This window comes from Amblyomma mixtum, chromosome 1 (genome assembly GCF_055824585.1).
Source record: "Amblyomma mixtum isolate Tamu chromosome 1, ASM5582458v1, whole genome shotgun sequence".
Classification (NCBI taxonomy): domain Eukaryota; kingdom Metazoa; phylum Arthropoda; class Arachnida; order Ixodida; family Ixodidae; genus Amblyomma; species Amblyomma mixtum.
The window spans coordinates 71,466,253-71,490,996 of NC_143012.1; the positions used below are offsets into that span (position 1 = coordinate 71,466,253).

Here is a 24,744-nt window from a genome sequence, read left to right on the forward strand (position 1 = left end):
AAGGTGTTCCCTCAGGCGAACGTTGATACAGCGGCCTGTTTGACCAATGTAGACTGTTTTGCACGAGAGTGGAAGTTCATAGACTACAGAGCATGCGCATTCCACCAACAGTGACCTGTGGGTAACACGGCATTTGAACGGACTAACTCCTAATACCTTTTCACTGCGGTTCCTCATGGCCCGGCAAAGCCCGCTCAACTTAAATGGTGCCAACCTGTGCAGTTTAGTGTATGAACTAAACTACCTGTGTAGTTTAGTGTATGAACAGTATCGTTTGGTTAGGTGTAGCCTAACGTTCTTGTGTGAAATTTTTCGCTTGCACACTACCCAGTCTGCAACAATTCTGGTCAAAAGCGTATTTGAGAGGGAAGCCGTTTATGAACGCAATATTTTCACATTAAGTAATATTTCGCTAGTAGTAGTAGTAAAAGACTTTTATTCTACCAAAATTTATAGGCCGAGCATTTCGACCGCCTGGGCGACCAGAAGCCGCTGTTCTTCTTCCCCTTCAGCGCCAAGCCAGTCGAGCCAGGTGGTGATGGATACAGAGGGTGGGGGGAAGGAACCCGACTGCTGAGCAGCCGGGCAATAGAATAGGCAATGGGCCAGGTCCGCATAGATACAGGGGCAGTTGGGACAGGAAGGGTCCGATCGATAGCGATAGAGAAAGAGGCGAGACGGGGTGATGATTGCATTCATCTGAATGTGCCGAAGAAGGCGAGACTCCGGCACCGTGAGTGATGGATGAGGGGGAGGGTAAAGGCGTTTGTCGAGGCGGAGCTCGAGGTAGACCTCTTTTATGGTGCGGCGAAGGGTGAGTCTCCCACCGTCCTCCGAGGGCTTGGGTCAGGGGAATGGTGCTGCGCGGCCGCATGACGACGTCCGGCGTGCAGGACAGGGGACATGTTGCTATAACGATCATTATATACGCACATCACCCGACGGCAGCCCTGCATTTCTTTCTCTGTTAACATTTTTTTCTATCATCAAAGGCATTACCCATCACTTTTTTATGGCAGTCTTAACTCTTGAATGCGATTGACTGAAACACTTTAAAAGAAAGACTTAGCTACATATCACATGAATGAACGATTACCTTCAATATTTACGTAAAGTATCTTACAATGTTTCAATTTTAAAATTTTTGCGCGAGAACGTTGAACAAGTGCGTGGTTCTGTTTGCCGTGAAACTTTTGCAATACACAGTGTTCTTGAAGGCTAAGATACCTTCGAGGCCATTTTCTTGTATTCATAGGACTCGTTACAAAATGAAAACACGAAGAAGTTCTTTGCGCACATCGCATCTTAGATATCACAGTTTGTTCTACACGCATGACAGTTAGTTGATGTCTCTTTCGCCACACTTGCGTGAATCCCAAGGTAAAAATTTGTGCCAGCAAGCTAGCTAGTAAGCAATCTAGCTTGCCTCAAACCAATGTAATTATACGTTTAAAACGGTACTGAAAGTGTAGAATAAAAGAATATCGCTGGCTGCCCCACAGCGATTTACGTATGAAATGTATTAGAAATATATTAGCACCGAGGAATTCTCTCCACACAGGCAATTGAAGCCGATAGATAAGTATTAGAGAGAGGAATGTAGAGGTATCATAGAAGGAAAGTTTGGGAAAGTAAAAACAGTTCTAAATTCTACACAAACCACACAGAAAGATGGACAGGACGGGCGCTGTGTCCGTCTTTCTTTGTGGTTTGTGTAGAATTTGGCGCTGTTTTTACTTTCCTGAACCCAATGTCACACCAACTAGCCCAGCAAAAGGTACTGTTAAACGAAGTATCATAGAAGAGAAAGGAAATAGAAACAGAATAACGAGCCGTCTTTTGACGCGGCTTTCAGAACGAACAAAAAAAAAACCGCCTCTTCGAATTAGGATATAGAAGAGGCAAAAAAGTGCAGACAGTAAATAGCAAAAGCGGTCCTCCTCACGCTTGACGAAGCACTGCTGAGCAGATCCTAACTAAAACAGTAAAATAATTCTGCATGTGGTACCTAGTAAGTAACCCTGCACACGAAGTACAAATGTACGCTATTCACTCGAAATGAACCGTAAACAAAACGACTTTTCCACAAACAGCAAAACGACATCTTGCTTAAGGCTCTTTTCACTTCAAAGGCGCAATGACCACTGACTGGAAATGCTAATGAACCTCGCCTCGTTCTCTTCTTCAGAAGCTAACACTTTTATGCTTAAGTATTCGCAATTGAGATGCCCGTTCACGTTTCGTTTGACGCTTAGGAAATACGCGTATACGTGTGGAAAGAAAAAGGCGAGCACCCTTTGGCGTGTTAAATTAATTAACGAGTGGTCCTACGAAACTTGACAGGTATGGCAAAGCCATACTAGTAGTTGCTACTAGAGCAAAAAACCTCGCTGTCCCCATTCCCTTCCCACGTCCCATTTCCCTTTCCGCTACTTCCCAGGGGAGGTCAGGGGAGCCTCCCCGGGCCCGCTCTCTCGGCTGTGGTTCGCTAATGTAGCATTTTCCCTAATATTTTATTTTTCCACCCACGGGTGGTCAAAATACAACTTGCCTACGGGCCGCCTCTTTTATTTTACAATTGGGTTAAGCCTGTTGTGTGTAAGCGGTGCAGGCAGGGGCCTATTATTTTTATTTCCTTTTCGGTTGCCCCAACCTATTCAATGTCTTTGCTGTGATTTCACCTGGGCGCACCAATTATGCTAATATCTGGTGCATACGCGGTTCATCTCAAAACAGCTCCCTCGCGGTGGCTCAGTGGTTACGGCGTTCGGCTGCCGACCCGAAAAACGCGGGTTCGATCCCGGCCGCGGTGGCTGAATTTCAATGAAGGCGGAATTCTAGAGGCCCGTGTACTGTGCGATGTCAGTGCACGTCAAAGAACCCCAGGTAGTCGAAATTTCCGGAGCCCTTCACTACGGCGTCCCTCATAGCCTGAGCTGCTTTGGGACGTTAAACACCAATAAACCAAACCAATCATCTCAAAACAGTCTACCCTGTATGGTTATATCTGCACTCGTATCTGTGTGCAGCTGTTGTCAAAAGTTTAAAGTCCAAGGGATGTGTAAGTGGGCCACCCTGTGTGGCTCTCTAGACGTCGCCACGGTTAAGATTGACCTGAAAGGGAGAGAAGCTCTGGGTCTAAATTCTCCAATAGTTAGAACTTCTATGGGGAGCACAAGAGCCGTACAACACGTATTAGAAAGAAGCCCCTGGGGTCCATTATTTTTGACGGAGGCTGTACACATGCTCATGCATACGATAGATGTACCGAAAGAGTGCATAGGTGGTGAAGCGTAGAGTTACTGTATATGCTGCCAAAGGTAGCAGAGTTGCGCGTAGGTCCGCCATCTTGCCTGCCAAGCAACCGAAGTTATGCGGCAAAGCCGCACTCTGTTTCTGCAAGCGACATGCCTAGCGCATCACCGATCGACCGTGGGCGCTTTTCCGAGGTTTTTAAAGCACTTTTTCGATTGATCGCAAACAAAAAGCATCTAAAAAGCTGACTGCGTAACCCGGTAAACAAATGTAGCCAAGAAAAAACGGTGCTCTAGCGCGCGCCGTGAGCTGCGGCAGCAGGCGATTCCCACAGTCACCTTCCCCGAACTATTTACCTGATAACCTAAGGGTAGACTCAGTACTCTAAATACGCCGTGCAAATGCAGCATTCATTCATCTTTGCGGCAACATTAATTCAGCGGACCTGCGTTAAAAAACCTGTTTATAGTCTCCCTTACTAAATACGAAACCCTGCAAAAAGTTATGAGCCGGAACTATAGAAAGGACAGTATAAAAATCAAAAATACAGTCTACTCGAAACTGGATGAACGTTACCATCTGAAGTAAACAATCAGATGCCTAAACATGTCAGATGCCTAATCAGATGCCCAAACAGCCGTTGGATAGTGGATCCGCTTCGAACTTGGCCGGCTGTCAATCCAGTTCGCTGCTGCGGCGGCCGGCTTACGTCATCAGCGCACGTGTTTCTGGCCAGATGGGCAAAACATGAACCGTACCGAGGAGGCTCTCACAGGGAGAAGAAAGGCTGCAGGGCGTCTCGAATCGGGGACAGAGGCGGCGGGGGAGCACTCGACACCGGTAAAACCAGTTCAGAACCGAAAGTGCACGATTTTGGCCATCGAGCGTCGTCTTCTCCGCAGTACACGGTTGCTTGGACACCACGTGATGGCGCTCTACCAATGGAGTTGCGAGCGGCGTTTATCAAACAGACGCGCAACTCTGCTACCTTTGGTAGCATATGCAGTAACTCTAGTGAAGCGTAGCTGGTAGCGCCATCTACCGAAAGAGTGTGGTGCTGCGTGTTTACAGCCGGATTGCCATCAACGTCTTATCGGTCCTGAGGACTAGACACAGAACCGTGGAAGCTTCGTTTCTGCACTAACGGTTGTTTATCACACCGGGACTGCAGGCAATGTGAGTAATGCGGGCAACAAGCTATAGAGAGGTACTGATGAGGTTCCCATCAACGGGGTCGTCATTAATCAGGCGATACAAGAAACGATGGATGGGAAGCTCCGCCCGTAAGCCATCGAAACGGGCTCCGCTGCAGATACCGTGTCCATTAGATAGCCGTGTTTACGAGCATATTTAGGGAGGGACCATACTGGAGGACCTAGCTGTAAGGGGTGACGGTTAGCGTAAACAGCAGAACTCTGGGGAAATGAAATAATTAAAAAGAAGACACATCCTGCTATGCCAAGAAATCTATTACGAATGTTCACCTGCCGCGGTGGATCAGCAGCTTTGGCGCTAGGCCGATGAAGAGAAGGTCGAGAGATCGAATCCAGCTTTCGGAGGCCGTATTTCAATGAAGGCAAAATAAAAAAAAAACATTCCTCTGCTGTGCGATGCCAGTTCACGTTGCACTAAAAGATTTAAGTGGGGAAATCGGTCCTGACTCTTCCACTACGACGCCGATTATACGTAACGGGCTTGTCCAGATCGTTATTCTCAGCGTCTTACTGATAATAAATAAATAAGGTTATCTTGGCTAACCAAAAAAGTTCGGCTTAAGTTAAAGACAACGCAGCGTGTTATGGAAAGCAAAATGGTAGGTGTAACGTTAAGAGATAGGAAGCGGGTGGAGTGGGTGAGGGAACAAACGCGGGTTACTGACATCCTGGTCGAAATCAAGAGGAAGAAGTTGGCTTGGGCAGGGCATGTAATGCAAAGGCAGGATAACCGGTGGTCCTTAAGGGTAACGGAGTTGATTCGAAGAGAAGGCAAGCGTAGCAGGGGGCGGCAGACTGTTAGGTGGGCAGATGAGATTAAGAAGTTTGCGGGGATACGGTGGTTGCAGCTGGCAAAGGACATGGGTAACTGAGGAGACACGAGAGAGGTCTTTACTGTGCAGTGCGCATAGTCAGGCTGACGATGATGACCTATATTCAAGTCTACGTGTAATATTGTAAATTTTAGGCTATAAATCCCCGAAGCAACTCACGGACGATGAATGACGCCTACCTAAGCTATGAAAATTCATCGAGAGCACCTAGGATGTTTTTTTAATGTACGCTGACATTGCATAGACTAGGGCCGTTTTGATACTTCGCCTGCATCCAAATACGGCCACCGCAGACGATATTGTACATCGAGTTTTCGATAAGCGGCCGAACGTAAAAGCCACTGAGCCATAATGGCGAGTTTTCTACGTTTTCAACACTGGTATTATGGCGCAAAAAGCTTCTATTTACCTCAGAACCACTAGTTTTAAAGATTAGTGATGACCTTGCCTGAAACAGTATATTATTCAGGAGCGTTATACTGCTGAGTCCCTCAGAGTCCGCATGCAAGTTCAAGGAGGTAAGCCAGCGGATACCATACAAAACCATCAAGATGTTATCATCTTTAGCAGCAACCGGATTATGTCCACAGCCTGACAGGGGCACCCTGCACGGTCTCCAAGCATCCCCGTCATGCGCTATCCCCGGCTAACCACTATCTCTGTAAACTTCTTAATCTAATCGCTTTGCCTAGGAAGCTCTTCTTAGGAGGACGCCGTAAGGCATGACAATGATGAAGTGAATAAACAACACATACAGGTCAGGGCACTATTTTCGATTTCGAGAAATGATAACTTGTCGACGTGTGTATTTTACATCGCTTGCGAAAAATAAGCTGAAGCATTTCACTCCACATTTTGTGTTGAGGGTAAGTATTGAATTCACCGAGCGCTCATTTATCTCAATTTATTAAGACCATTCAATAAACTAGTCAGCTTGTACAAGAACAGATCAGACAATAGAATCCACTATATAAGCTAAAGAAATCGGGTTTATAGGGATTTAACTTCCCAAAGTGGCTCTGGCTACGAGGGAGGCCGTACTGAAGCGCTCCGGAAATTTCGACCACCTGGGGTTCTTTAACGTGCACCAACATCGCACAGTACACGGGCCTCTAGAATTTCTCCTCCAAAGAAATTCGACTGCGGCGGCCGGTATCGAGCCCCCGTCTTTCGGGTCAGCAGCCGAGCGCCGTAACCACTGAGCCACCGCGGCGGGGTGTGAACAATATGTTGAAGCACTTTACTCAACAGTCGGTGTTGATGGTGATGGGGTCCATTATTCGTGAAATTATTGAATTCATCGATCGCTCATTTATCTCAGTATATCAGGACTAGTCCATAGTCATCTTGTACATGAACGGATCAAGCAAAACAACCCACCATACAGACCAAACAAAATAATCGACGTCTACGTACAGTCTTTGTCAAAAGTTTAGAGCCCAGGGGGTTGACTTCTAAGCTTCATATTGGGACTCTACGAGCATTCGTGGAAGTCCTACCTATTGCAGGAGGCAGTACTAGAAATCTTCTCACGTTCAGGAAATTTGGAGCGCTAGAGATTCAATCAGAACGACACAGTGTGGCTAAAAAGCAAACCTCCTGGGCTCCAGACTTTTGACAAAGGCTGTACAGTCAGGGACAAAAGTCTCCGGACCACGTGTTCCTCTAACGAAGCCGATAGCTCTGCTATTAGTCGGCGGCTGGAGACCACACTTGTGGAGGTAAAGTTAAATTTTTGTTCTTTCATCTCCACATGTGCGGTCTCCAGCCGCTGTCTGATAGTAGAGCTATAAGGTTCGTTTGAGGAACACGTGGTCCGGAGACTTTTGTCCCCGACTGTACATGACTTCTGTGCAGGTTGGTTGGGCATGCCGAAACCGCGCGCGACATCTAACAATGGGAGAAGCAGAAATATTGCAGTCTCGCGCGTGTTGCGTGATCACGAGGTGAGCAGTCCATGTCTGGGCTTTTTCTCCAGCGGTAGCTCCGGCGAACCCTTTCCTCCCTGACAGACACCGCAGCCCAACCTTGCGAGTATGGAGGGAGAGGGAATCCTCGGCGCGTGGCTGTGCAAGGCTTGGCCTCGGCGGCGGGCCCGATCGACCGCGCACGGCTCCCAGGGGCGTCGTGACCACTCGTCGCGCACGGCGATGAAGGAGCGGGCTGCGTCGCTTAGCCAGGCACGTATATGCGACGCGAGCGGTGAATTTGCGGTGCGTCGGTGCTTCCAGGGAGAGGAGAGCGGCGCCACGGTCACGTTCGTGCCATTGATCACCCCACTACTGTAACGTAAAACCGCTTCCAGTATGGAAATATTTGTTTACCCTAACTTTGTGCTGTCAGTTTTGAGGATTGTTTTATTATTACGCACTATGATCTGAATCCAATAACGCCTGTGCGCTACTTCTAACAGACACACTACCTGCTTGCATGCATAGTTATCTTTCCCCGTTGGGTCGCCGCGGTGGCTCAGTGGTTAGAGCGCTTGGCTGCAGACCTGAAAGACGCGGGTTCGATCCCGGCCGCGGCGGCTGAATTTCCATGAAGGCAAAATTATTGAGACCCGCTTACTGCGCGATGTCAGTGCACGCTAAAGAACCCCAGGTGGTCGAAATTTTCGGAGCCCTTCACTAAGGTGGCTCTCATAGCCTGAGCCGCTTTGGGACGTTAAAAACCCGTTAATCAAACCAAACCTTTCCTCGTTGGCTCGGGCACTTAGTGTAAGACGTCTTTGAAAACTAACACCACAAAACAAAAATACAAAAAGCGTGGCGCATAGAAGAGAAGAAACAGACGACGCGTTAACTTGTAACAGACCTTTCTTAAGAGTATCCTCAACAGGTAAAAGAACCACCGTGGTGGCTTAGTGGTTATGGCGCTCGGCTGCTGACCCGAAAGACGCGGGTTCCATCCCGGCCGCGGCGGTGGAATTTCGATGGAGGCGAAATTCTGGAGGTCCGTGTACTGTGCGATGTCAGCGCACGTTAAAGAACCCCTGGAGGTCGAAATTTGCGGAGCCCTCCACTACGGCGTCCCTCATAGCCTGAGTCACTTTGGGACATTGAACTCCCCAAAACCATAAAGAGTACACTTCGTGTATGCCATCTTTGAAAATTAAAACCGCAAACCCCGGCCCCCCAAAAAACGCGGCACTTTGAACAGAACAAAAAGATGAAACGTGAACTTTTAACAGACCTTTCTTAAGAGCACCCTGAATAGGTAGAATGAAACGCGCGTTCCCACTAACATCTTAACGCACGCTACTAGAGTGCTCATATGCAGCTTTTTTGGGAAAAAAAAATTAATATAGGGACATTGTAAGGTACTGTGAGAAATTATTGAAAGTAATGGTTCATTCTTCGGATGGGTAGAAAAATAATTTTTTCTGAAGTTTTCCCATCACTCGCCTGGACTAGTTAAGACTGAGATAACAATTTAATGACGCACGTTTTTCATGATAGCGAATACATTAATAGCAAAAAAGTGCAAGCCTGAGGACGTAAGATCTAATGATATGTTGATTGTTATAGTGAAATGCTACTATCTATGATAAAATTGTGGTCATAAATTCTTCGTCGTTGAAAAATGCTTTCGTCGGGAACTATTCTGTATGTGAAAGTGAGATAAAGAGAGTTCACAGGGAAACAAAATTGGCAGCAATAAGTTTTAACCACCTAAGCTGGAGATCATAAAGTTAGCAATGAAATCATATCATACATGTTCGAGGAGATCTTCGCGGGTAAAATACTGATAATTTTGAAAGGCTTACCTAGAAAAAAGAATACTCGCACTCGGGACATTCGCGCTGATCAGTTTGGATGTAATAATATCAAGTCCGAGGGTGAGGAATGTAACGGCCTTGTGGGCTGCACAGTGGCTGTATGAAACCTACGCGTGTGCACAAACGGCTGACTGACACTCGATATTCTCGGTAAGCGCAGTTAAGCAGCAATTAAAGGTTCCGCACTACATAACAATGGCACTATGCGGGCTCGAGAAACGACAACGAAAACCAAGTCTCTTAAAATGCACCTACATCTATGGAAGCTATCACCTTTGGAGATTAAACGAAGTCTCTCCGCTGTCGAACAATTCACTACATCTGGTTCGACCTTTCTCGTAAATATTCAGGCTCGATACGAAAAGGGAGTGTTTGCGACGAAACAGAGTTTGAATAATGTAGACTTTCAGGAATGAAGGAGGGAGCAAGCTGAGCGAAGATAAAAGAAAGAAAGATGGATGAAAAGGCACATCTGAATTGCAAGAATTTGATAGAAAAAGAGTGATTAAGCGCATGAAATAATGACGTGCTATAATTACCTGGTGCAAAAGGAAGGCTGAGCGTTGGAAACAGTTCAACAGCTAGTGACAAATTGAGAGGTAGGCTGAAAACAAATGAACAGGCAGGAAAGGCAATTGGAAATCAAAATAAGGCCACAACAACATGAAATAATACCAACGGGATAGAGAAAAAAAATAAGTGATGAAGAACTGCAAATGCCGACGTGCGACAATCACTAGGCTCAAAAAGATGCTTCAGCGCTGCAAAGACTTCATAAGCCGGCGCCAAATTAGGATCGAAGCCAGAACGAAAGAGCCTAACAAACCCGCAAAAAGGTAATCAAAGCCAGAATAAAGGGAAGCCGACGTGACGGAAAAGGAAAAAAGGAACAAAGAGATAAAAAAGGAAGGATAGTGAGAGGAAAAGAATCTCGGTTGCAGCCAGTCTGGAGTGTGTCCTGCCCACCGACGACTCCATCTTCCTTGGCCAGGCGGGGCCGGACAGCTATAGCCAGCGATCAGCGAACGACGCAACGTTAGCGGGGATGGCGTATCCGCATCGCACGGACCTGACAACGCTGAGGTCTAGCGAGGCTCGCTTATTGCCTGGCCGGGTATCGTTGCGATGGGGTGTAGCTTGAACGGCTCGGTTGCGAAGACGAGGGAAGGGAGGAATTCCAGGAAGAACGTACGAACGGAGAGAGGAAAAAAATGGGGCAGCAATAGCGGGCTTCGGCCAGGAGGGACTCTTTGAGACATTCTCTGAGCTGGGCATCCTTTTCATTACTACGTTTTCCCTTCTCCCCCCTTCCTCCTTATTATTGAACATCGGTAGAGGCGCGCGTGATCACCTTCCGCTCTCCAGGGCTTATTGGGCAACGACAGCTTGCCGAGACTCGCTTGGCGTTGAACCTGAGGATTAAAAGCAGGTGAAAGAGACTGCAGTGGATAGCGCTGGCTTTTGCGAAAAATGGCACGAAAAGATCGACTGCGATCAAAGCGAGCGCCTACTCGAAAGTTTTTGTCCCTCTAGCAAACACCTCTTCTGTTCGTTGTGTCTTTTTGCGGCAAATTTTCGACAAAGTTAGCACTAACCGAAATCACACAGATGTTCCAGATAGCTCAAAGCGTCGTGATTTTTATAGGTAGAAAACTTTTCCTACTGCCCCGGACTTATCTTGATAGCGGTAGCTGTACGCGGAACTTGCTGTAGCGTAAACGACGTTGTTGTCATCGTAAGCATCGTGGCATGTCATAACGAAGATTTTTGCGTCAAGCGGTTGCTCGATCAGACATGATACAGCTGTAGTGAAACGTTTTGTACATAACGCTTTTGTGAGTTTTTTAGGTAGCTGGCATGGTATTTAATTTGGTCTGCATGTTTATCGTGTGACTCGCAAAAATATATGGAGGCTTTCAAAAAGCTAGAAAAGTTGAATTTTGTCGAGCCACATAGCCAAGGGTAATCGCGGTTTCTAAATTCTTTAAACTGATATGGCTATTACTAACCACCAGCTACATATCCCAATTTGCAACTGGGCACTTAACTGTAATAGTTAGAAAGTTAATTATTACAAAAAAATAGTTGACCAGCTTACTACTTAAAACGACTCGCCGGTTTTCTGGTTTTCTGGTGTCCGGTAACTCTGGTAATACTATGCTGAAAAAGCCATATTTTTACCTCAAAAAACATTTTTTTAGAATTATTTAGTCTTCCCTGAAGCACTTGGTATTTTACATAGCAAACGGAAAGGGAAATGCTCAGGAGAGTGGGTACGTTCGCGAATGGCAGCTCCTTTGCAGTCACGTGATACAGGTCAAGCTTGAACCACGTGGCCGGTTTGGAATATGCGCCGCATGTTGATAAAGGTGGCGGCGGAGCACAAGACAATGGTGCAGCTTTTGCTGCAACTTCTTCACCACGATGGACGAGAACAAGTGCGGGAGTTTGCTAAAATATGTATATTTTGCTTATCCCGTGTGTAGGCACCTGATTCAATATGAACCTCAAGATATCCTGTAATATATCTAACGGAGTGCAATATCTATTGATGTACGATTTGTACGGGGTATCAGAGGCGCCAGGGAAAACAAAAAAGAACAAACTAAAGGCAACAGATCTCAGCACTTACAGTGAACAGTCACAGAACAAACAAATGACCAATTTAGTGCTGCGAAATTTAGAAAGCGAAAGGTGCAAAGTCATGGTTGCTGTTATGGTTGGTGGAATAGTTTCTGAGCACACGTTCCCGTGGTCACTCTTGTACAGAGTATAGGAGCAACCTCCTTTATCATAAAGCTGATGTTCTTAGCTGTAGGACCGCCACTGGTATCCCCAACACTTAGACCATTTTAGCTAAAGAGGCGTTAAGGAAAAGCTAAATTAAAAAACTTGCACGTTCGTAGCTATTTGAGAGCTTTAGGTAGGTGCTCGAGCGTCATCATCATCATCATCAGCCTGACTACGCCCGCTGCAGGGCAAGGACCTCTGTCATGTTTCTCCAATTAACCCTGTCCTTTGCCAGTTGCGGCCACCGTATCCTCGCAAACTTCTTAATCTCATCAGCCCACCTATCTGGAAGTATATGGAAGTGTAAATTCACGGTTCAAGTTGTGATTTTTGAACTGACAGATAACATATGGAGCTCCACTGTCAAAAACGCCTGCATTCGCTGCAAAATGTAGTTGGAGCGGGAGCGGCTAGAATGTTAAAAGGAAGGAGTTTCGATCGTTAGCGCCGTGCTGAGTGGGTATAAGATGTCTTGGCATAGTTGCTCTTCATAACCATATACATGCGTTAAGACTGCAACAAGCGTGACACTTCGATGTTCACGAGAAGGCTGTGCCCCATTTTCCTCCTACTGCAGCTGCTGTCCTCAGGAGAAGATAACTGGTGATAAAACAATCATGTTGCTGCTGACAGCGTAAGGCATTCAGCAAGAAGCGCATATACTCCCTCAAGATTGCGGATAAAAGGTGGAGAATGCTCGTGATGTCAATTATGAACAACAAACACTCTAAAACTAATGCGGAAATCATCATCAAACCCCAATTATTTTACAGGGAGGTATCGATGAATCATGGCGGGTTTTGCTTCGCAGAGAATATTACAAAGCAGTTTTCACAACTGCCATCAAGCAAATTTCGGAGGGCAGCTCGCGAGCCTGGCTTTTAACGAAGCTTAGGAGAAAAAAATTCGCCACACTAATGCAGAAACTTTGTATATGCCGATCTATAATGTTTCGGCACTATTATTTAACATTTTACAGCTTGTGCGCCAATCCTTTTCTGGTGATTGAAGTCACTTGCCCGCACACTGTTCTAGGAAAAGAAGCTTAGGCGAAAACACTAACGCAGAAAATTTTTTCATGCATGTCTGCAATGTTTCAGCGCTTTTAGTTTACATTTTACAGCTTGTGCGTGAACATTTTTCTGGTAATTAAAATCAGCTGCCCGTAGACTTCTCTATGATATGATGATAGAAAAAAGGAAACGAGTTGAAGTAAATAAAAAGTTGTAAAGCAGACTCCGTCAAAGTTATGGCTTGAACTGAGGCTGGAGGCTGGTTAATCCGGATTTATATTCCATTTAATGCTGCTATCATGACAGGAATTGAACCTGCGCGTCTTCGTACTCACCAGCCGAATGCTATAGCCACTGGGGAAAAATCGGTCAGAAGGAAAAATCGGAAAAAAATCGGTCGGAACCGATGTCTATTGTGCAAGTATAAGCACGCCGATTAATCCTTTTTTAATTTCATGAACCAAACAAAGTAAAGAGTGGAGTAATGACATATGGTTCATCTGCAAGCTGATAGTGGTCGACGAAGCTTCTTATTTATTTGCGTTCTCTGAAATGAAAGTTAAATATTTTTTTAGGCCTTCCGAAAAGACAAAGCTTAAAGAAAATACTGTTACAAAGTGTACTAAACGTTCAACTAATGAAGATTGGCAGCCTTGCCTCTCATTTTCGCATGTTTTGTATTTTAGTAAAAAAATGACATGCTTGCCCCTGTAAAGCGTGCTTTGTTGCTACAATACCGTCTATGCGGCAGAGCTTACGCTAACCTATAGGGCGATTCGAATTCGGCAATACAAAATGAGAGGATTTACGCGGATACAAACTCAAAGTTGTGCTCGACAGGTTCGAAGGAGGTTGTATTTATCACTAGCTGCAGTGAAATATTTTCGCTGGTACTATTTACGCAGATCTCAGAACATTTATTTGCATCCAGAAACTCACGCAGGCCTGTCTATGCAACTTCTCACAGGGGGAGGACCGCCCCTACCATCTCTGTAAGAGCACTTTTTTATTTTTTATTACCATCTTTGCCGGATGTTGTCGTGACTTATGCAATGCTTTCGGGCCTTTATGATTGTCATAGGTGAAACGTACTGAGAGACGACAAAGTCTTGAATTTGTTCCCCAAATATCACGTTTGTCTGCACGGACATCCAAGTTTCCGGCCAAAAAACAGTACGTTTAGAGCACAAGTGTAACATTGCTTTAAAGATCTCGAAATTTCCCCACTACACACTCGCGGAGCATTCGGCGCATGAAGAAAGGCGTAAAGAAAATCAGGAGGAAGTGTGGCGATGGCGAGCAGTACGAATTCGGTCCCAGTCGGAACGCTTTGCTGCGTCCTGCTTTCAGCTGAGCAACGAACAAAGACTTCTTACTAAGGAGTGAGATGTAAATACTGTATGCCGTTAACAATTATTTCCTGAAACATTACCGAATCCCCTCGCGCTACTGCTCTTCGCCTAGATGAGGTCAAGCTCCGACAAAACGCCTGCCACGTATTTCTTCACAGCACGTGGCCCAGAACCGGAGTTCTTAACATAAAAACTCTAGAGATCCTCTTAAATGGCATGCATTGCCATTCCTCTCATATGATATACGCCACTATGATTCGCACGCCGGCGGCTTCCTCTCAAAGATCACCCTAGGGTTAATTTTTTTTAAATGTAGGTATGCACTGCAGAGCTTGAACGCGGGCTTTCCATCCACTTCTGGTTCCGCAATACACAGTTTATCTGGATGGCACCCCCGTTTAATCTCGCCTGGATAACAATGCAGGCCACACACGTCTTTGCATTGCAGGCTGTACACATGGCCATGAATAACATGCGCTGCACGCATGGTCGTATAGGTGGTGGGGCAGGTTATCTGGGCTACAAGCATAGAGTTCCTTAAAATTACGTAGAAGTAAACTGTTGCCAACGTCTACGCGCAGTTCTTAAAACGCACTTCATCCATAAAAGGGCATGCCTGGAAGTTGACGTTTCATATCTGCCTTGGCTAGTGTAGGACCACAAACGTAGATCCTCTCGCAGAATTGCGGCTGCTCCGCAATGCATCCACCACATCCCCGATGCTCTTACTCCAGTGCAAATTAAATTGCTTTAATACAGCTTTTTATGCTTATTTAGCGAAATTAACTTTATTGAAACAGGTTTGGTTTGGTTTATAGGGGTTTAACGTCCCAAAGCGACTGAGGCTATGAGAGACGCCGTAGTGGAGGGCTCCGGAAATTTCGACCACCTGGGGTTCTTTAACGTGCACTGGCATCGCACAGTGCACGGGCCTCTAGAATTTCGCCTTCATCGAAATTCGGCCGCCGCGGCCGGGATCGAACCCGCGTCTTTCGGGTCAACAGCCGAGTGCCGTAACCACTGAGCCACCCCGGCGGGTTTATTGAAATAGAGTTATTAGTATTGTGTGTAAATTGTTAAAGTAATGTTTTAGTTATCCCTCAGCTATGGTTTATTGTTATTGATTTAATCCACATTTTCGGTACCACCAAATATGAAATCTTATCTTCTCGGCATGCCCTTGGTTAATGAAGTGCTGCGCTACTAGTTTTCCCTCTAGGTACGTTAGAAAGTTCTACGGATATCCAGGCGCATTCCGGTTACCTGGATGCTTTACCTGCACACGCGAAAAACCCTAGCGGCTAATGATGGAAACAATCAGCATGACGTTTCTCCTCTCAGCCCCCATAGCAAAAACATGGTAAAGGACGACAACAGTGCCACCGCTGCCAAGTATTCGCACGCACTTAGCGGGGGCAATCATTTGAGTAACGAAGTCCTCATCACGATGAGCTGACGCGGCAAGAAAAAGAGATCGCACGGGTCCGTTTCTCAGTGAGGCTACGCTAAGTGTGCAACGGTGGCAGTGTAAGAAGACAATACGGGGCGGCAGTCATCTGGAGGACTACAGCATCATCACGGCTTTCTGGTCGACCCTACAATGGTCATCGTCATCAGCATTTTGCTCAGCCTACAGTCGCTCTCACACGACTAGTCCGTAGGAGCCGTAGAATGCTGTAGCTATAGCTGTAGGATGTTGTCCGTAGGATGTTGTAGGAGCCGATTTTGACATTTGCTGCTAGCTCTCTTGTCTCACCTGTTAGGCAAGCAGGTTTTGTAGTAGCAGGTGTAATGCGCAAAAGAAGTACTTTAGAGAGCGCGAACTTTCTTCAAAAAGTGTTGTTTCTTTACTTTGCTGCGCATGACAAGCCTACGCTTGTTATCTGCTTGACATAAGACGGAAAGGGTGTTCTGAGTTGAATTGTGCCTTGACATCTGTATCAACGACACATTTTCTTTAGGCTACCGCGGTGGCTCAGTGGTTATGGTGCTCGGCTGCTGACCCGAAAGACGCGGGTTCGATCCCGGCCGCGGCTGTTGAACTTCTTTGGGGGAGAAATTCTAGAGGCCCGTGTACTGTGCGATGTCAGTGCACGTTAAAGAACCCCAGGTGGTCGAAATTCACTACGGCGTCCCTCATAGCCTTAGTCGCTTTGGAACTTTAAACCCCATAAAACCAACCAACCAACCAACATTTTCTTTAGCTGAGCAGTAACAGTGAAAGTAGCGCTGATGATTACGATCGCCCTTAGAGAAACCCATGAAAGTCCGTGTAGATACCGCGACCAAATAGGATCCTTTTCGTTTACTGGATTTTGCATCCTGCGACCAGTACTTGATTTTCAGTCGCTATAGCCAACATATCCTCGACGACCACTTGCAGTAAACAAAATGAGCAAATTTGTTTTCCACAAGCAACGCCTCCGACAAATACAGTCAGGCGCTTTGAGTAAATCTCAGCAGTCATGTCATCGAGTTGCCTCTAGTGTGAGTTATAGGTCGATGCATGCGAACGTCTCCCTACATGTCCGCTTGTCGACAATATTGGTGTTGAGTAGATGCATCGAGTTTCTGTCCTGCTAGCGCGCTGCCATTTCGAAATGAGCGAAGCCAATCTATTCGTCTTTCAGATCACAGCTGAAAGAGACAGCCGCCGTCTACTCCTAGTAGGCACACCGATTATTGACTCCGCGACCCGCTCCACTCCCGTGATAAACATTTTGATCTCATTCACTGTTACTTATTTTTTTTTTGGGTATTCTCATCACTCAGTAAGAAAAACGTGCATTCGTTAGTCACCTTTCTTCCATCATCTTCTTCCATTGCACTTTACGTCACAACTTTGTTTTCGTACCACAACTGCTTAAGCCTGTCGAGCGCGACTCGCTCTCGGTTTCGTCTGCTATTAGTTTCCTTCCTTGCCACTCTCACGTGGTGGCGCCACATGCAGGCGCAAGACGCTGATTGGAGGAAATAAAATATCAAATAAAGAAAGGAGAATAAGCACACGAAGAAGATTTGATGAATGTCTCTGTAGTTTTTGTAGTGCTTTGTCGAAGCATAATAATACACAAAAAAAGAATCTCCCCCTTCCTCCTGTAGATTACAGGTTATTCTAACGGAAATCAGTAGGAATGCATTTCAGCAGCAGTGTAACCAAGTGTTCAGTTTGCGCACCTGCGACTCCTTAACCACCTTCTCCTGACTCACCCAATTCTACCGAAAATTTTCTATTACCTAGTGGAACAGCAACTTAGGGGCGTTAACAAGTACTTGCGCATGTTATTTCCTAATGAACGCTACGGGTACACATATCCGAATATCCGAATGCGAAGAAATTGCTATGAGAAACGTCACATTTTCTTTGACGACGTCATCGCGAGGTTTGCAAGCCGATGACATTGACATCCTACCTGTCATCACGCTGAAAGAAAAACGCTTCAATGCGGCTTGCTATTGCTGAAATGCTCCCGCACAATCGTCATTTGAATCGGCAGTTCGCAGATACGCAGACGTTATTGTTGTGGTAGCGAGTCTGGATAATTATATATCTTTTCTCATCGTTAGAAAGCCCTCGCAGATCGATCTATAGACAACCCTTCATTGTCCGCGTCGAATCGTTGAGTTTCGACTTGAGTGGCGAGCCATGCGTTCATTTTCTCCGATCGATCGGACTCCAAGTCAATCAGTAGAAAAGGACAGGTAATAGGAATAGGAAAACTTTTGCGCAGCAGTTCGTGACAGTATCGACAAGCACTCAAGAGAACATGAGAATAGGAGCGATCGAACTATAAGCCAGACGCTCCACCGTCTAGGCAGGCACTATATCGATCCTTTAACGCGTTTTAGCGCAACAGATGCGATCTACCAATCTTCTGCGTCATTTTCTTCTGTCTTCTTTTCTGTCGTCATTTTCTTCGCACAAAACATTAGTGTGGCCGAAGCTAGAATATGCTTGCGCAGTATGGGATACCAGTCAAATCACATTCATCAACACGCTTGAATCCATTCAAAATCGCGCAGCCCGTTTCGTCTTACCTAACTATTCCCGTCACGCCAGCATTACTTCCATGAAAAACACCCTTACCCTGCCAGACCTTTCTTCACGCCGTAAATGTTTTCGACTCTGTCTTTTTCACAGAATGCATCATCACAGCCCTGTATTAAAGGATAATCTTTTTGCTCGCCCATCATACATATCGTCCCGTTCTGATCACATGTTTAAAGTTGCTGTTCCATTTTCCAGAACAAAAATGTGTCATAATTCATTCATTCACAAAACGAGCGCAGACTGGAACGACCTTCCTCCCTCCATCGCTGCCATTTCTGACATCTGCAATTTCAAGACAACTGTATTTTCTGCCGTTTTGTAAATAATATTGTATAACATGCACTGTTCATTTTATGTACCTTGCCACTCCTTTCCGTAATGCCTTCGGGTCTGGAAAGTATTCGAAATAAATAAATAAAAAATTAAGAATGAATGAATGAATGAATGAATGTACTTGGTCTTGTTGGGTGGGGTGGGGGGATGTATTGGAAAAAAGTATTTCGCTGTCATGAGAACGTCATTTTGAAGACGCAGCCTTGACGCTGCCAGCTATTATGAAGAAGTGATTAGTAAGAGCTTAACGCGTGATATTGTTTATAATGAAGTAGCATAATCTTGGGAATTTCATTTTGCATATTGTGCTGTCCAAAATAATTTCACATTGGAATAAGTATTGACTCATTCTATACGTGACACCAATGAGTCTGTTCGGAATGCGTGTCTTAGTTGAACGAATGAAACCAGAAAATGCGTATAAGTCCATTAATAGCAAATTTATTCATTATTTTCGTTGTAAATATTCTTTAGTAACAAAAAAGATAAAGACCTTTCCCCAAAATCTCCGATTATACTCAGTTCCAACACAAGGACCAAATTCTACCCCTGCTACGTTTCTAACGTAGCTTTCTCAATTTACAATTCTCGACTACATTTTCTCCAACCTTGTACGCAATGTGCCATTCTAGGAGACCACCTGTTATCAGCTTAAGCATCGAATGTCCTGCAGTGCGCACGACACTTAACTAGTTGGTAGCCTGGGATTTGAGACGTCCGCAACATAACATTGGCAGTAACATTACTTGCCAGACAATTAAACTCTTTCTCTTTCATGTGTACATGTACGAATAAAAAATGCTGTTCATTATCATTCGGGCCCTAAGTTCATGCGACAAGAAAAATTTTACGGCGCTAGCTAAAGTAATCCAGTGTGATGCGTCCATTGCGTGAGGTTAGAACTGAGAAGAAAAAAATGTTTCGTTTCAATACGACGAGAGTAGTAATTTCACGTTCCTCAGTTCACACGCGAAACGAAATTATTAGTTGTATGTTCTGCAGGTCACGCAACATACATGTGATTAAGGCCGTCTTATTTAGCCCTTTCACAGAAAGCCCGCGTTCCGCAGTCACTCAGAATCGGTGAGGAAACTGTGGTGAAAGAGAGTCGCGTAGTTTTGTGAAAGGTTCGTTCGAAGTTTTGATTCACAGAAGTAGGTTCTGAACGTCACGAGGAAATTATTTACGAAAAAAAAAATGCGGCTGGCGTGCTTGATGATGCGTGTATCGCTCAAGAAATATTAATCACAGAATAAATTTTATGCATCGAAATGATTCTTTGCAGGAAACGGCGAGGCGCGTTACGAAAACGTAATAAACCCTTTTTATGTTCAGAGCAGACAAGTCGACGGAAAACAGTACATGGCTTGCTCTATAGGATAGTGATAAGCTTTATTTTCTTGTTCCTTATGAAAGGAGGTCTTGAGCCCATGCAAATGCTATCAGCTGGCGCGCTAAAAAAATTTAGCCAAAAAGCACCACTGCTGCATAGTTTTATGATTTAAAGAACTACTGCGTTCGAAATGAGAACGCAAAGGTCGCTATTATTTTAACCTTTTGTTTGTAACTGGTCTTCTTCATTTGGAAATACAGACTGTTCTCTAGAATTTGTTTATAGGCTTTATAGACAGAAGTCTATAGACACTCTATAGACTGTCTGAAACTTTTTTTGTAAGGGAAACAACGCAGAGTTTTAATCGAGTCGAAAATGCTGCAAAATGTAAACGAGAAAATAATTGGTTTGGTTTGGTTGGTTGGTGGCTCAGTGGTTATGGTGCTCGGCTGCTGACCCGAAAGACGCGGGTTCGATCCCGGCTGCGGCGGCTGAATTTCTTTGGAGGAGAAATTCTAGAGGCGCGTGCACTGTGCGATGTCAGTGCACGTTAAAGAACCCCAGGTGGTCGAAATTTCCGGAGCCCTCCACTACGGCGTCTCTCATAGCCTTAGTCGCTTTGGAACGTTAAACCCCATAAACCAACCAAACCAAACCGATCGCCGTAGCACGGGCGCTAGACTGTATACCTTTCTTTTTCAGCAGTATAGCTGTCCCCAGCTCGATGCTGAAGTTAACTACTTCTTCGGTAGAGATTTTTCCAATCTTTCCGACGTCGGTCGCATCTTGCAGAAGGTAAATGCTGGCAAGACCATGAACAAGTAGTGCTTTCCTTTCTAACGATGCGGTATATTATTTCCTCGATAAACGGGTCTCCCAGTCGCATAAATAGTAACAGGGTGGGATTTCCGCAACAGGTTTCCGTTACGGTGCACATAGCCTTTGGTACAATTAAACGTTCGGCAATTACTTAAGAACGCCACAGAAATTACACAACGCTGCTTCCGGGGTGACCGAAAATCTTGAGGGCTTGTGGGCGGAAAGCTTGCGCAGTTATTTTCATTGGGCAAACAGCTTCATTACTGCGATTGCCAATATGACTGTATTATGGCTGTAAAACAAAGCTCGATAGACGTTGGGGACATAAACTCGCGCACATTTTTTTTTCTTGAAAATCTGCCTCTCCTGTCCTTCATTATGCATTTTCCCCCGCAAAACTATTTTGCCCTGCTTTGATGATTACGCATTATTCGTTGATGAGTATAGGTTTTGTTTGAATTCGTGTTGTTTTTGTTTCGCGCGCTTTTATCAATGCAGATTGCATATGATGAAGGATCACAGTTCTGTCTACCTCCTCTCTGAGATGATATGGTAAGCCCCACCTCATCTTACCCTAATTTCGGCTGTGCAGTTCGAATCCAATACCAGAAAAGCGCGGCAGTGTTTTTCGTACAAGATCTGCCCTTCGTGCAACATTGAGTTGGTGCAAACTTCGGACTGGAAACTTTATTATCCAGGAAGCTTTGTACCCGCCGGGCGACCTGCATTTTATTTTTTGCGAAGTATGCTTGAAAATACTTATTAGAGAAAATATTCTACGAGTAACTTCACACTTATTTTCTGAGTGTTTTTTTTTTACATACAATAAAGGGTGTTAAACATGAGCCAGGGTCTCAGTTACGAAACTTTATTAGTACTGCACGAATCAGATACTGGCTTTTTATTTCAGGAATCTTGTGAGCAAGAGAGGCTTAGACAGCCAAACAATGTGGGTATCACATGTATTTTTCGATAATACACAAGCTCTTCTCTACACCTTTTGCAGAAAAGAGTCATAGACCACAGAAAAAAAAAAACACATCGCATCAAAAGAAGTTGCAAACCCCAATGCGGTTTGTACCGCGTTGAGCTTTTGCCTTCTAGTGGTGTAATTTTTTTTCTTTGCTGTTCTCCTAGCTTATTATGTGTTAGCAACCGGCCTACAGCCATACCTTCCTATGTTGTTCTTTAGCAATCGTTTTTTTTCTCTTATTGAGCCACAAGTGTTTGCAGAATGTTCCGTTCAATGTAGACCTGAGTGACCATTGGTGTGAAGACGAAGAAGAGAGATTAACGTGGACAGCCCGCTTCGAAAAGGTAACCAGCCTCTATCTGCGCTATGGGTGTTCGCCTTTTGGAAACAGCCAATCACGTGGTTTTTTTTCTGCATTAAACTTAAATATTTAAAGCTTTATTGACCCATAGAGTACTCGCGCCGTTATGCGCGACAAAATGATCACTGTACATTTAAAATGCGTAGGAGTGATTTCAGAAAGAATTTAAGATTCACGAAGTTCTTGTACCCACGCTCGACAAAATCATATAATGCGAGAACACTGTAATACGGTTAAGATGCGTGCAATAATGGGCAAAAACACTTTTTCGTAGGTACCATAATTCTTATTTCCTGTGAGCACATTTTACTGTCGATTTCTTTTTGTTATGCACCGAAATTCTTCTGCTGTCAGTCAGCCGATGCGTAATGCTGTCAAAATAACCTTCTCGGAGACGGAAATCTTCTTCACAACTCATTTGCTGCCTGTGCTTCCCTTTCTTCTGGAGTGATCAATACAGTAAACATAAGCACAGGTAGATAAAGGGAGAAAACATGCATTCTCGAGCTGGTTCATTGTGTTGCTGCCGTGTGCTTGTTGCGCAAGCGAGCCACATGAATAAACAATGCACTTACCGGTCGATGCGAGCGTAGCCTGTGGGCGGGGGATGGTCGATTTGCAGTTACCAACCGAGACGGTTCGCTTAGGCCAGGTGCGTCACGTTGGCGAAGTTAACCACCGCAACGGAGCGTACTCACTCACTCACTCTCACGAAAAGAAAAAAAGAAGCAACCGCAGGAGAGCCACCATTACCGCACTTAATGACCGCCGTAACTCCTACGCGAGCACAAATTCACTTAGCGTCGTTCATGCTGAACGCCGAGCAGAACACAATTTTCGTCCGCGCCTCAACGTCCACGCAGTCCGAGAGCAGATAAGATAAACATCGAGTCAGAGTTCCGATGGCCACCACCGATGTAGCAGACGAAAAGTTCCGGTGCCTGTCGTCTGCTGGAGGAAAACTTGCAGACGATAAATCCGCTCGCACGTCGTCTGCTCACAGCGAGGAAAGAATAGCAGCTCGCTGCTGAAGAAACAAATCTTGGCAAGGTTTTGAAGAAGATGCGTTGATTCGTAGTCGTCGTGGATGTGTCGTACGCTGCCGTAGAAGATGTCTCAATATTACGAAAAAGGAAAGTTGCCGCTCTAAATAAAAACCGATGCAAGCTCGCCGGTTATCAGGGTCAACTAGAGCGCTTGCTGGGCGACTACCACTTTCGAGAACGCTGTAACATAGTGGGCGTCGGCAAAAAGTTCCAAGCAAACTTCTGCGCTTCTCCGAACTCCTTTCACTCAAGCGCGCTACGGGAACCGAAGTTTACGAATGCAGAACTTCCTACTCCGTGTAGCACTACGGTATGACGGTGAATTCTCGGCACCGGGCGCTTTAGCGAATAAGGAAAAAACAGAAGAGTCTATACAAGAGCGAGACTGGCAGCGCGGTATCCGCGGGCGATGAACGGAACTGAAAAACGAAAACTAAAAACTTGGACGCGCCCGATACCGTTCGCCAGACGCGGCGCTGGGGCCAGATTGGCGGCTAGACGCGGGGCGCGCGGCCTTCGCTCGCGGAACGCGCCGCAGGTGGCGCTACGCACGCGCGCGCGTGGAAGTGAGGTCAATGCCTGCCGTGACGTCACTTCTGGTTTAGGATTCGATGTCGACCGGAGCCGAGCAGACGACACGGTGGTTGCGCCGCGCTCGCCGTCTGCTCGGAGAAGCGGCGGGAAACAAAATATACAAAAAGCGAATATGTAGCCTAGGCTTAGTTTCAGCGCTTCTTATATCTTATATAATCGCGGCAGCGGCAAATCAATCGACTTTCTTTAAGCATCGAGACCTGCCTTCTGTCTTAGTCTTCGACGTTCACTGAACACGACTGGAAGTTTTCAATAGCCTCGCTTACACGACTGCGACAGAAGTAGACTCTTGTCAATATTTGAGGGAAAGAGCAGGCATTGAGAAGAAAAGACATGACACGTCCTCTACTATCTTCCTCGACGTTATTGTACTTCCCCTCAAAACGTGGTCTGGAGTCGACTTCTGTCGCATTCGTGTAAAGGCGGCTACTGTCGACATCGCTTGAATGACTGTGACTTAAACATAAATTGTTTCGAATAAGCTGATTTACTTTGCAACATTTCGATTTGAAATATTCACTTGAAGTTCAGCTTATCATTCCGGGGTACTTTGTTCCCATGTATATTGTTCACTTGTATTTCACCGGCCAGACATGTCCTTGGGAACTTTTTAAGCGGCGCAGATTTCTACTTTGTACAAGAAGGTGAAAATAAAGCGATTTAATTTATTAATTTATTCTTACTTCCTGTGAAATTGTTCTGGAAGTGCTGACGAACACTCGGCTTCTGAACGCATGTGACAGAGTTTAGACCTCTGAGGCACTGGGTTGAAGCGCACAGCGTAGCGCCTTTCACTCGCTTGATGAGTTTGCTCTATGATTGTATGCTCATACTTGACGCTTCGCAACTTTAAGATGCAATTTTAAACTCTACCCTCCTTACTTCTTCCGGGCCGCAATGCCTACGTGATACTATGACTTTGTGTAGTGCTACACTGCTTCAGATATCCAATGCGGAAGGACATTTCCTGGAGCTCGAGAAGTGCATCTCATAACA

The 24,744-nt window shown here is 45.5% G+C and overlaps 1 protein-coding gene and 1 non-coding gene across 2 annotated transcripts in view; one reads left to right on the forward strand and one right to left on the reverse strand.

Annotated features, from left to right (window-relative positions):
- The window catches only part of Stacl (SH3 and cysteine-rich domain-containing protein), a 413,237-nt gene extending 389,609 nt beyond the window's left edge, over positions 1–23,628 (reverse strand). Inside the window, exon 1 of the mRNA XM_089552214.1 lies at positions 22,684–23,628. The gene's annotated coding sequence lies outside the window, so the exon portion shown is untranslated. The remainder of the gene's footprint in view (positions 1–22,683) is intronic.
- On the forward strand, positions 7,761–7,832 carry TRNAC-GCA (transfer RNA cysteine (anticodon GCA)). The gene has a single exon. It is a non-coding gene; the product is annotated as a tRNA-Cys (tRNA).
- Positions 23,629–24,744: the final 1,116 nt, after the last annotated feature.